We start from the raw sequence: 11,441 nt of genomic DNA, 5'->3' as shown, positions 1-11,441 counted from the left end.
TGCCCTCAAGAGGATTTCAAAATAGCTTCCCATATAAAGTTTAGATTATGTGAGGACTGATGGTGTCAATTCAAGGAATTTAAAATCTTTAAGAGTTGTGCTACCATCACTGCATGCAAAAGAACTCCTTGCACTCTTGATGTCTAAAGGAAACTTATTTTCTACTCTACTATTTATTCCACTCTCCCTTCCTAATGATTCAAGAGAGCTTGTAGTTTAACAATTGATCTTTTAACTTCCACTCACTCTTATTTCAGCCCAAAGATTGTAACACTTTAGATATTTGGTTTCCCTTTGGTATAATCTTCCTTCTTATTTTGCTATTTTGCCTTACAACCTTAGAAATGCTTAGACTGTCCAGTGAGGGCCGTGGGTCAGTGTTAGAGTTGCTTCTTAATTTTAGACAAAGGATAGTCTTTACTCTGTCATGCTTCTGATATTGATGGTGTAACTGTGTAAACAGCTTTTAAAGAGCTATTAGAACTGTCTTTGTGTGGCCTTGTAAGTCTTAACCACAAGACCATAAAATGGCAGAGCCATTTGCATATACTACCAGGATGATGATAAGGGACAACGAGAGGGTTAGTAGTATCCTGGCACCAAGACCCGACTCCAGGATTTTTAATGATAATCTATTATTTTATTGATGTGTCAGAATTTAATGAAATGTCTACTGGATGCCAGGTACTTTATAAGAATTTGTGATTACAACAAGGAATAAGACAAATTTTACCTTTAAGAAATTTATAGCATAAAAACTCATTCCAATTTGCTCTTCATAAAATATTGAGCGAGTCTTTCAAAGAGTGTATAACAAGTGTGATGGGATAGCACTCAAAAATGTTATATAATTTTGGGGGCCAGGGTTTTAGCTCAGTGGTTTCACTGACTGCTGCACAAGCACAAGGACCTGAGTTTGATCCCCAGTACCAAAAAAAAAAGTTATATAATTTTACAGGGGAGGAGAAAAAGATATCAGGAAATGCTTTGTGGAAGAGGCAAGGCCTGTGGATGAGAAAGATTAGAATTAAATATTAGATTACTTTTGTTTTTGTCTTATGGAGTGGGGCTGGCAGTATGGAATGGAAAAGGGAAAAGCATCCAAGGCAAAAGAGATGCCATTGAACAAAGGCAGAGAAGCTAAAAATAGCATCGAGGTGCAAGAAAAATTATTTAGTGTTTTCGAAGCCAAAATTGTGAGTCGGGGTGGGATTAAGCAGTAAAGACAGACACAAGCTCACTGTGAGGATATGGAGCTTTGACTCTACTCTCCTAGTAATGGTTTTGAGATGAACTAATCTAATTGGCTGAATATTTTTAATGTTCCCTTTTTGTGTTATGAATAAGGTTGACTTAGAGAGGGAAAGATGGGAGAAAGGAGGTGGAAGGAGACTAGGCCAAGTAGAAATTTAAAAAGAAACGATGAGATACTGGACTAGTGGCAGCAAAATGGGAGAGGCTGTGAAGAATTCAAGAAATATTTAGGTAGTAGAACGGACACAACTTGATTAGAATTAACATGGAATGAATAGTAAAGGAGAAGCAGAAAAATAACTCGAGGGACCAGTTGATGCAAGCAACTAAAAGAGACTAGAATAAAGGCAAAAATATGAACTCTGTTGGTGCATGTGGAGTTGACATGCAGGTGAAATGTTTTTGTGGGTGTGTCCATCAGGTATTTTAGTATTTTCCCCAGGTGTCAGCCTTGGGAAAAAAGTCTGGATTACAAGTGCAGATTTAAGGGTATGATCATACATGTGGGTTTGAAAAATACAAGTAGATGAAGTCGCCAAGCAGGGTCATAAAGACTTTAAAACCAGAGAAGTCAGAGCCTGAAGGATAATACCCTTAGGAAAACAACATTTAAAGGGAAGTGAAAGAGCAGAAAAGGACTGATTAAAAGTCTAAAGAAGATCAAGGGAGTGGGAATTCACAGAATCTAAGAGTTGCAAAGGTTGAGAGAAAGGGGACATTTCAGGGATAAAAGCAGCAAGTGGGCACAGCAGGAGAAGTATTTATTCATGGTCACTGGACTTGTGAATGATCTGCCACTGTAACAGCAAAATCCATGGAGGACCAGTTTGGGATTCTTGAGTTATGGGCCAAGGTTTGATAACAATGGGTTGGTGATGAATAGCAAATAAGAAATGGAAATGATTAGTTAATTATTTCAAGAACTTAGCTTGAGAAGCAGATGATAGTAATTTAAGGGAGTCTAGAGAAGGATTTCTAGGAAGGGAGAAGCTTGCATTGAGATCTGTCAAAATAAAGATTCAGAGAACAGAAAAGAGAGGATATGGCAGCTATACTACTCAAAAGAAACAGCAATGGATGTGTTAAGTACAGAAATAAGGAGGACGATCTTCAGAGACTGAAGGCACTGCAATGGGGGCAAAAGAGACATAGATGTGTTTGGAGGTAGATACGCTCTTAGGTAGGGGGATGAAAAGCTAAGAGAGATGATAGGAGATGTTCGTCATATTTTACAGCATCCATGAATCTTTTGAACATCCCTATACAGCTGAAAAGTTTCCAACATTATCGATCTTGCCTCCCACAGGTAGAAACCAGGACTCATTCTCCTGGCACCCCTTGCTGCTGTATGCTCTACCTTCCATAAGTCAGATGCTTCTTCCAGGGCTGCTGACTTGGAAGGGACCAATGTGAGGAGGTAGGCACATGCAGACTTCAAGTTTTGCCAAGCACGATGGAGAAGTGTCCCCTGTGGTCACACTAGAAACAGAACTTCGGGCTCACACTTTTGTGCATCATGAATGCATTGTGCTAGCAGAGGTTTGGGTTCAGGCAGTGGTATTTACAATGGCAGCCCTCATGCTCAAGGCTGGGTCATTTCTAAGATGATTTTCTAGACCATCAGGAGATTTCTTTAAAATATGACATTCAATCAGCAGACTGAGTACTGTTGTCTGCTACAAATAACTCTGAGAGTAAGTTGAAGCATCACTCTTCTCAATGGAGAAGACCAGGTCCTTTGTTAAAAATGAGAGGCAAGGGGTTTGATAAGGACAATGATTGCTGGAGAAGTCAATGAGATCATCAGGTGAGGAACTGATTCAGAGGTGACTGAAGCATTGATGGGAAACTTAGAGTCCAGTGTTGATGATCAAGCTGAAGTGAGAGCCACAGATTTGCAGTAGCTTTTGTCTTTATGGTGATGTGATTTTCTTTTTTCCTGAAGAATCAGGTAGGGAATTGAGAGAATTTAAAGTGACAGTAAAAAGTCAACCAAGAGGGCCAGGGATTTAGCTCAGTGGTGCCAACGCCTGTCTTGCAAGCACAAGGTCCCAAGTTTGATCCCTGATACCAAAACGATTCAAAACAAAACAAACAAAAACATAAATCAACCAAGAGATCTGTACTAGGAGAAAAGAAAGTGCAAAAGGGAGCTGAAAAGACGGTAAATTTGGAAGAATGAAGGGAATAAAAGTTCCTTAGACCTTAAGAAGAGGTACAGTGTGAGTGGATTAATGGGAAATCTGGGAGAATTGGAAACTTTCTCCAGAAGTTACAATGTTGAAATATTAGACTTCAGAGGTAGAGAACATTGAGGCTATGAAGAGATCTAAGGTAGTAGAGAATATATCTAGAATTGAAAGAGACTCAGAAATCTGCATGATATGCTGCTGGGGGTGTAGCTTCTAGCTGGATGGTGAAATTTCCTAGGAATTGGAGTGAAGAAAAAGACTTTATATTAGATCATAAGATTATGAGTGAGAGACAATGTTTGGGAGCTGAGTAGATAACTGTGCTGATGAATGATTCAGTCTTATGGTCTGAAATGCACATGGAATGAACCGTAACACGAGAGCTGAATAGCAATATATCAGAAACCACATGGAAGGTGAAAGGAGATTTAGAAAGAGATGTATCAAGAAATAAGAATCATGAAACTCCAGAGGAGTAATAAAACAAATAAGTGGGTCAGGGGAGGTGGGGTGGTAGTGAGGTCTTCACTATGCTACATTAAGAGGTGATAATTGCCACAAGGAGACAAGCCAGACTTGGTGAGCAGTAACTGGCCTCAAATCTCCGATGTTCCTACTTTATCAAGGTATGTTTAGAGCTAAAATTAATTCATACCCCCATGAGACTCCCTCAGAGAACTGAGGATACCCCTAGCCTTCTTTTTGTTCAGTTCTTTAACTCATTTCAATTATTCACTCTTCCCTAGAAAAACAATGGACTTGGTTGCAATCGATGCCATCCTAAAATGGGCACTCAAAATAAAATGAAATTCTGCAGATGATGAAACATCTAATCTTTCTTTTCTACAGCCTGGAACTGTCTCAGCTGAGCCAAGAAAAGATGATGACCTCACTCTCTGTGTAGTTCCTCTTCTCTCTCCTTTCCCTGTCAGTGGGCTCTTGCCAAACAAAAATGTGGTTTATAGTGATAAGGAGAACAGTATTGATGATGATGATGATGAAACTTAAAGCAAGCTGTCGGTGACAGATATCTTATGAAACTAGCACTCATAATACAGGTTGTAGGTAGAAAGTTCATTTTGTTTTGTTTTTGTTTCTGTTTTTAATCTAAACCTTTTATATAAAACAAAGACTATCTGACTTGCTCAGGGACCTGCTGTCCCAATGTCCAGATTATTCCCTGGTTTAAATCAAGTAGCATAAGCTATGAGCATTAATATGACTTTCAGAGATGCCTAACTTATTTCTACATAATGGTCCATATATTGAGAAATTCTGACTCACAAAAAGACACAGCAGAAAGAAATAGTCAACATCTTGTTCCTATTTGGGATTATATTGTCTGTTATAACATTAGGATTAATGAAAAATAAAATCCATAAAAATAGACTTTCAGTTCATTTACAGTTACAAATTGAGCTTTTTAAATGTGAACCGATGACATCTTCTCTGGCAAACAGACTAAATGATTGTGTAGATAGTAAGAATATGTAAGAAGAACAAAGTAAATAAAAGTTAACAAACAGGAGGATATATAGTTTAGGGAATATGAGTGGTTCACTGCTATAAGATCTAATTTGAGTCCATTTCTCTTTAGTGTCTATACTCATTCATTTGATGTTAAACATGGTAGAAATGAAATTATTTAATAGTTATGAGTAATGCATGATTTTCATAGTTTTGAGAAGTAGAGGAAATGCCAAATAAACTAATTAGAAACATGGAAAACCACATAAAACATTACACAAAGTCCTCAAATGTGTACTTTAAAGTAAGTAAAGCTACTGGTAATTACAGATTCACAGAAGATAGGGAAGGAGGCAATTTGTGCAAAGTTCACTAGAGTGATACATGGGAGATTTAGCTTCAAAGTTAGCATGCACAATGTATTGCCCTTCCTGGTTTTCAGTGAGCATTTGGAGGGACTAATCCTAATAACTTGGGTCAAATATTCAAATGATTACACACACACACAACAAGTTAGATGGAAGGAAGGGTAAAGGGATGGATGGAAGAAGGTAGAAAAGGAAGGAAGGAAAGGAAGGAGGTAGGGAAGGAAAAAGAGAAGTCCTTGCAGAAAGCACAGTTTATGATTTGTCCAAACACTCCATGTCTTCAGAAACAAGTCATCCCAGGACACAGGGGAATTAATTCATATACAATTTTGAGTTTCCTTGACCATGCTGTTCATCTTCTGGAGAGATCTGTATTGAACTGTGTGATCCTGTTATACTAATGGGCCTCAATGAAGCATACCTCCCAGTATGCATGTCCTTGTGTACATTGGCTCCAGGCTTCACCCTGTGGCTTGCTTCAGCCAATGAGACATTAGCCACTGTCCTGTGTATGGGGTGGGGCTGGAGGGCTCTTGAACGGCTACCACTTCCATGTGAAGAAGCCAGCCTAGTCTCCTTGACGACGACAGGCCACATGCAGGAGAAGCCCAGTCATCCCATCCTGTCCCAGGTTCCAGCTGTCCGAGAGTGAACCCAGTCAAGGCCAGCAGAATAACCACTCAGTTAACCACCAACTCATGAGAAATATTCAAATGTTACTACTTGAAGCCACTAAATTTGGAGAATGTTTGTTATGCAGCAAAAGTTAATTGATACAAGTTGGAAAGGTTAGACCAGGTGACTCAAAATTTTGAATTAAGAAAATATTTTTAAAATCCTGGAGCCTTAAAATTGTACATGCTTAGCATCACAGACAAGTCCAACTGTCTCTGTGACTCTGCCCCCAAGAATTTCAACCATTCCCTTAGCATTAAGATGTAGGAAGAAGATAATTTAAAATAAATGTTATGTTCACCATTGGGGTTTACCGTAAATGAGATGAAAAGACAATAAAATATAACATGTGGACAAATTATGCTGCTCAGGCTAATTTCCTTCCAGGACATCTATTTGGGTCTTGATGTGGAGATTTTAGTCATAGGCTCTCAAAGAGGATGAGCACAAGGTAATATAACACACAGTTTTCTAAATGAGGACCAAGAACTGCTGAGTCTCTGTGCTTCTCTTTTATCTCTCACCACAACAGCCTGTGTGATGTTTGAGTCCTCGAATCTTGGATTTTCTAAGATTTATGAGGCTTTCTGTGCTTGGGCAAGTGGGATGGCTGAGTTGGATGACAATGGAGTCATAAATGCTTAACAAATTTAGTAGTAGCATTGATGTAGGGCCATCTAGCTTGGTGAGAGGCCTCTAATATTCTGGAGGGAGATGATTTCCCAAACCAACAAAGAAATTAGAAATTCATCCAAAAGGAAGAAATAATTGTAGTTGGTTACTGGCTAACTCATATACATTGCTTTCATTGGTTCCCTTGATTTCCAATGATACAGCAATGCACGGGTTGTACAATGTACTCTAATTCTCTATGGTATTAACTTAAAGCACATGAACGAACGCTGTTTCCTGTGTTCTTTCTCACACTGGCCTCTCTCCCTATTTCTGACTAGTACTGAAGCATGGAAGTTCTATCCGTTGGTGTCTTTTGTGTTCATTCTCTTCTCTCCATTCCTGCTATCATAATTGAAACCATATTATCACTTGATTTGAACAGCTCACCCTTAATCTCTTTGCTTATCTGTAAACTTTCAAGTTAATCTTCCTAAACCACAGCATTCTCCACCAAAGGCTCATCAACATTTAATTAAAAAAGTCTGCGAGTTTGGTTCTACATTTCTGTTTCACTTCAGTGTGGCCCGTAGTACCTCGCTGGTCATATCTTTCCTAACTCCAGCTCGCTGGAAACACAATTCTCTATATGAGGTTGTCTTTCTTACCTCCAAGTCTTTCCTTTTAGAATCTTCTTGTCTGTAATGCCTGTGCTTATTTCTGCTCAACTAAGTCAGATTCCTCCTTTAAGGAGCATTTGCAACTCCAGGTCCTCTGAGAAAACCCTGGTGATTTCCCCAAGTTGATGTAATCAATCTCTCGAACACCCAGAGCTTTGGCTCTGTAGCTTTTCTGGTACTTACACTCTCTATCCTTTAACAAAATCATTGTAATTTTTTTTACTCATAATATTTCCTCCTTTTAGCTGGCATGCTCAATGCCATTAGCTTGAATCTTTTTATTACCTTCCAGCAATAATAGGGATTTACAACATGTTTGAGGAACAAATAGAAGCCATCATTCATTTCCCTTTCACTTTATTAATGGAAACTATACACCACCAGTGTTTATGCATGTTGAATAGGAAGAAAAAGAAAACAGGAAGTAGCTCCCTCTGTTCTATTTTTTTTGCCCTACCAGCAAAAAGGTTCATGAGAAATAAACATAACTCTGAGAAAAGGTTGTGAGCAGTTAAGTAAAACAGAATTCTACCCCAACAGGGTATTAAGTTACATTAAGAGAGATTAAAAAGGGAATTCTCTCATGAGCATTTTCAAATCACACTAGGAGCCACGTCAAAGGAATACTACATTGATTGCCTTGATTGATGTACTCAGAAATTCATCTTTTTGGTATCATCAGCCCTTCATTTATCATAAGAGGGATATAAAATAAATAAGATACACAAGCTGTGATCTGAGGTAATGTACAAGCTAGTTGGGAAACCAAGAACAATGAAAATGTTGAATAGTAACTTATGATGATATATCAATAAAATTGTAAGACCAGTTATATAAGTGATCATTATTCTGGGTCAGAGTTCTAGAAATGTTATATTTCAAAACAGCATTTACTCAAATGCATGTCACTGACATGGTAGAGATAAGAGATTTATATCATTGCGTGTAATGAATGATAGTTTGAAAAATAATAAAACTTCAACAAAAAATAAAACAGAAGCATGTGATTCTGTGTTGGGCTAGTAATTGCACCTCTGTGAGGTCGTCCTCTTCTTTCACAAAGAATGGCACTCATATCAGTACATTCAAGTTACCCAAGCCACTCCTGGGCTTAAGAGAATTCCACAAAGCATAGTGATAATTTCTTAAGCTAATGAACCACTTAGGTTTAATTTCCAAAATGAACTTTGCCAGACCATGCAGGGAGGCAGTTTCTCTCTGCACTGCCCAAGTTTAGGTTAATTCATTCATTCAAACATATGACATGCATACTATATACTAGGCACTGAGTTGGCTCTGGTGATACGAACAAATAAGGCAAAGTTATGTTCTTTTTGATGCATGTAATCTAACAGAGAAGGGTGAGGGAGGGGAGCACTGGGGACAGCACCAAGAAGAAGGGCGAGCCAAGGACCCAGTGTTAGCAGACCCCCACTGTCGCAGTGACTGTGTAAGCCTAGACAGCCATTGAATTGCCTTTATTCCCAGCGTTCTCATTCATCAGTTAAGATCAAAAGACCTGCTCACCAAACATATTGTGAGGAATGAAGGAACTAACAGCTTGAAAGTGCTTTACAAAGTTAACCTATTCCAGTTTATGGTGTAGCCATGTATAACCACTCAGAGGACCAGAAACTATATCTGACCTTTAAGTGTCTTCCGTTTAGTGCCATGTTACTTGCTTAGAGTCCAGCTAGGGAATATTTATTTTTAAAAACATTGAGATTTGGGTCTTTCATTCCTGGGTATCTAATTTGACTTTTCATTTAGGTAGTCTAGGAGGGCAGCTCACCATATAGCAAAACTCACAATACAATTCATGCTTTTAAGCATGTCTGTCCTTCTGTTAAAGATTCTCAAAATATCTGGACATCAGATGGATTCTAGCTTGCTGCGTGAGCCACTCTTCTACAAGAAAGGAGTGGGGATTGGAGGCTAAAAATTTGACTGTGTTATATGTTTATTTTTTAGTCTCCTCCATTCTCCTTACTCTTCTGGTGTTGATTTCTCTGTCTCCTCATTTTCCCTAGTCCTCTCTTTTTTTCTTATGCTTTTCTCTCCACTCACACTCCATAATTTGACCTAGGAAACACGTGGATCTGATTGGTTGTTGCATCCCTACCTGCTTATCACAGAGTGGAGTCACAGCCTGGGCTCTGCTTTCTCCATAAAGAGCTCCAAAGCTTGGTGTGTGACCCACAGCTGGGAGCCCAGGCTTCCTCCAGAGCAGAGTGGAGCCTGCACACCCCTGGGCTGCCTCAAAAACACGCAGCTGTACAGGATGCTCCAGTCTGCTTCTTCAATAAGAGAGGTGCTCTGTGTTTGGAGACCAGATTGGATTTGTCTTCACTTTGCCTCCAGAGTTCACTGAGGTAATGAGCTAGTTATTTTAATGCAGTGTAATAACTATGCCAAGACTGCAGAACAGGAGCTCTTGGAATTCTTGTTTCTCGGTAAGGTGAACTAACTCTGTGATGTTTAACCTTTGTCCTGTTTTTTTTTCCAGCTGTAACATAAATCTAGATAATGTCTAGATGCCTCCTAACCCCAAAACTTGTACAATTTATTGTCTCTTAAAGGGGACTTGGAAAATGTAGTGCTCATTTCTAGTGAGAGTCGGCTAGTGTGGCCATATCAGCTCTCTATCGATAGAAACCTTTTCTCCTAAGAACTCAGGAGTCTTTCCTCTCTCATATTTCTGTATTTGTAGTTAATCTGTCATTTGTTGGCCATGTCCTTCTACTAGAAGCTATACTGGATGTTGCATGCTTTTCCTTGTCAAGTAAAAACCAGCATGTCTGTAAAAAACAACTTTCTGTTTCAAACTGAATTAAATAATGCTCTTTTCTATTGAGATTAATAAGCTGGCTATTACACATGCACTTGGTGTCCCTTTGCCCAGGGGCAGCCTGAACTTCATTTTTCAGTAGAGAAGAATCTTCAGGCAAGTATCCCTGGGGCAAATGCTTTGATGAGGACATGGGAGTTCTAGGGAGCAGGATGGTGCAACCCACAGGAAAAATGGACAATGAGTGAGGATGGCGACAATGGGGTATGGGTAAGAGAATCATTGTGGCCTGAGGGGACTTTAGAGTTTCATAAGTAGGAAGCAGTGAAAGGGAGAAGAGAAGCAAAATTTATATATACCGGGAATCCATAAGGGACCAGACACTGTCATCACACTCAATTTTCTCCCTATAAAATGACAGGCTGGGTCAGTGGAACATTTATCCCAGACTAATTTCTAGGACTTAGGATCAGAATCAAGAAAATGAGCATCCTGCCCCCTGTATATTTTAATGATGTCCAGGGGCTGCTGTTCCTAGTCCTTCAAATTTTCTCTTCAAAGCTTATTTTGTTTCCATGATTTCCCACCTTGGCTGCCCATTAGGATCTTTCTGGATACTTTGAGAAAATGCTGTCTGCTCCATACCATTCTAATCAAATAAGCCTCTAGGGGGAACAGACAGAGACAAATTTTTTTCTTTTAAAGTCTCTCTTGGTTATTTTAAAATTTGCTTGAAAATTACCACCATACTCACAGTAAACTTATTATAAAACTAATATGAATTTTTGCACTTTTTGCAAAAATTGCACACAAGGGAGTAGTTAGGAAATCAAAACTCAGCTCTGGGTCTGATCCAAAGAAGAGATGATTTTTTTAGGGGGGGGTTACCGGGGATCGAACTCGGGACCTTGCACTTGCAAGGCAGGCGGCGGAACCACTGAGCTAAATCCCCAGCCCGAGAGATGATATTTTGATTTTTATTGTACCTAATAGATCTACTCAAAGCTACCTGGGAAGACCCAAGGAATGCTGGAATACTACGAGGAACTTGCTTCTGCTGTTTCTCATAGCTTTGACTTGTGAAATTGCCATGGTTACCAGAGGCTACTTGAAGATGTCTCTGATCATGTGGGTAGGTGTTGTCTAATTCTACCCCCGTCTTCAACCCAGCAGTTCTCCGGGTCACAGGCTTTTTCTCACTGCATTATAGAAGTACACGAATCCAGAAAGGTCTTCCTAGTCAGCCAGACTGGATTCTAAGAAAACAATTCCATGAAGGTATCTCATAAAAAAAAGAATAATTGACTCAAAGTTAATGTAAAGACCAATGATTTATCTTGGTATTTATGAAGATAAAACAATAAATGCCTCCACAGGGTCATAAAGGAATGACAATAGCTCAAAA

The sequence above is a fragment of the Heterocephalus glaber genome, unplaced genomic scaffold, assembly GCF_053883595.1.
Source record: "Heterocephalus glaber isolate CG9 unplaced genomic scaffold, H.glaber_assembly_v1.0 deba00001460, whole genome shotgun sequence".
Taxonomy (NCBI): Eukaryota; Metazoa; Chordata; class Mammalia; order Rodentia; family Bathyergidae; genus Heterocephalus; species Heterocephalus glaber.
This window is presented reverse-complemented; position numbering follows the sequence as displayed.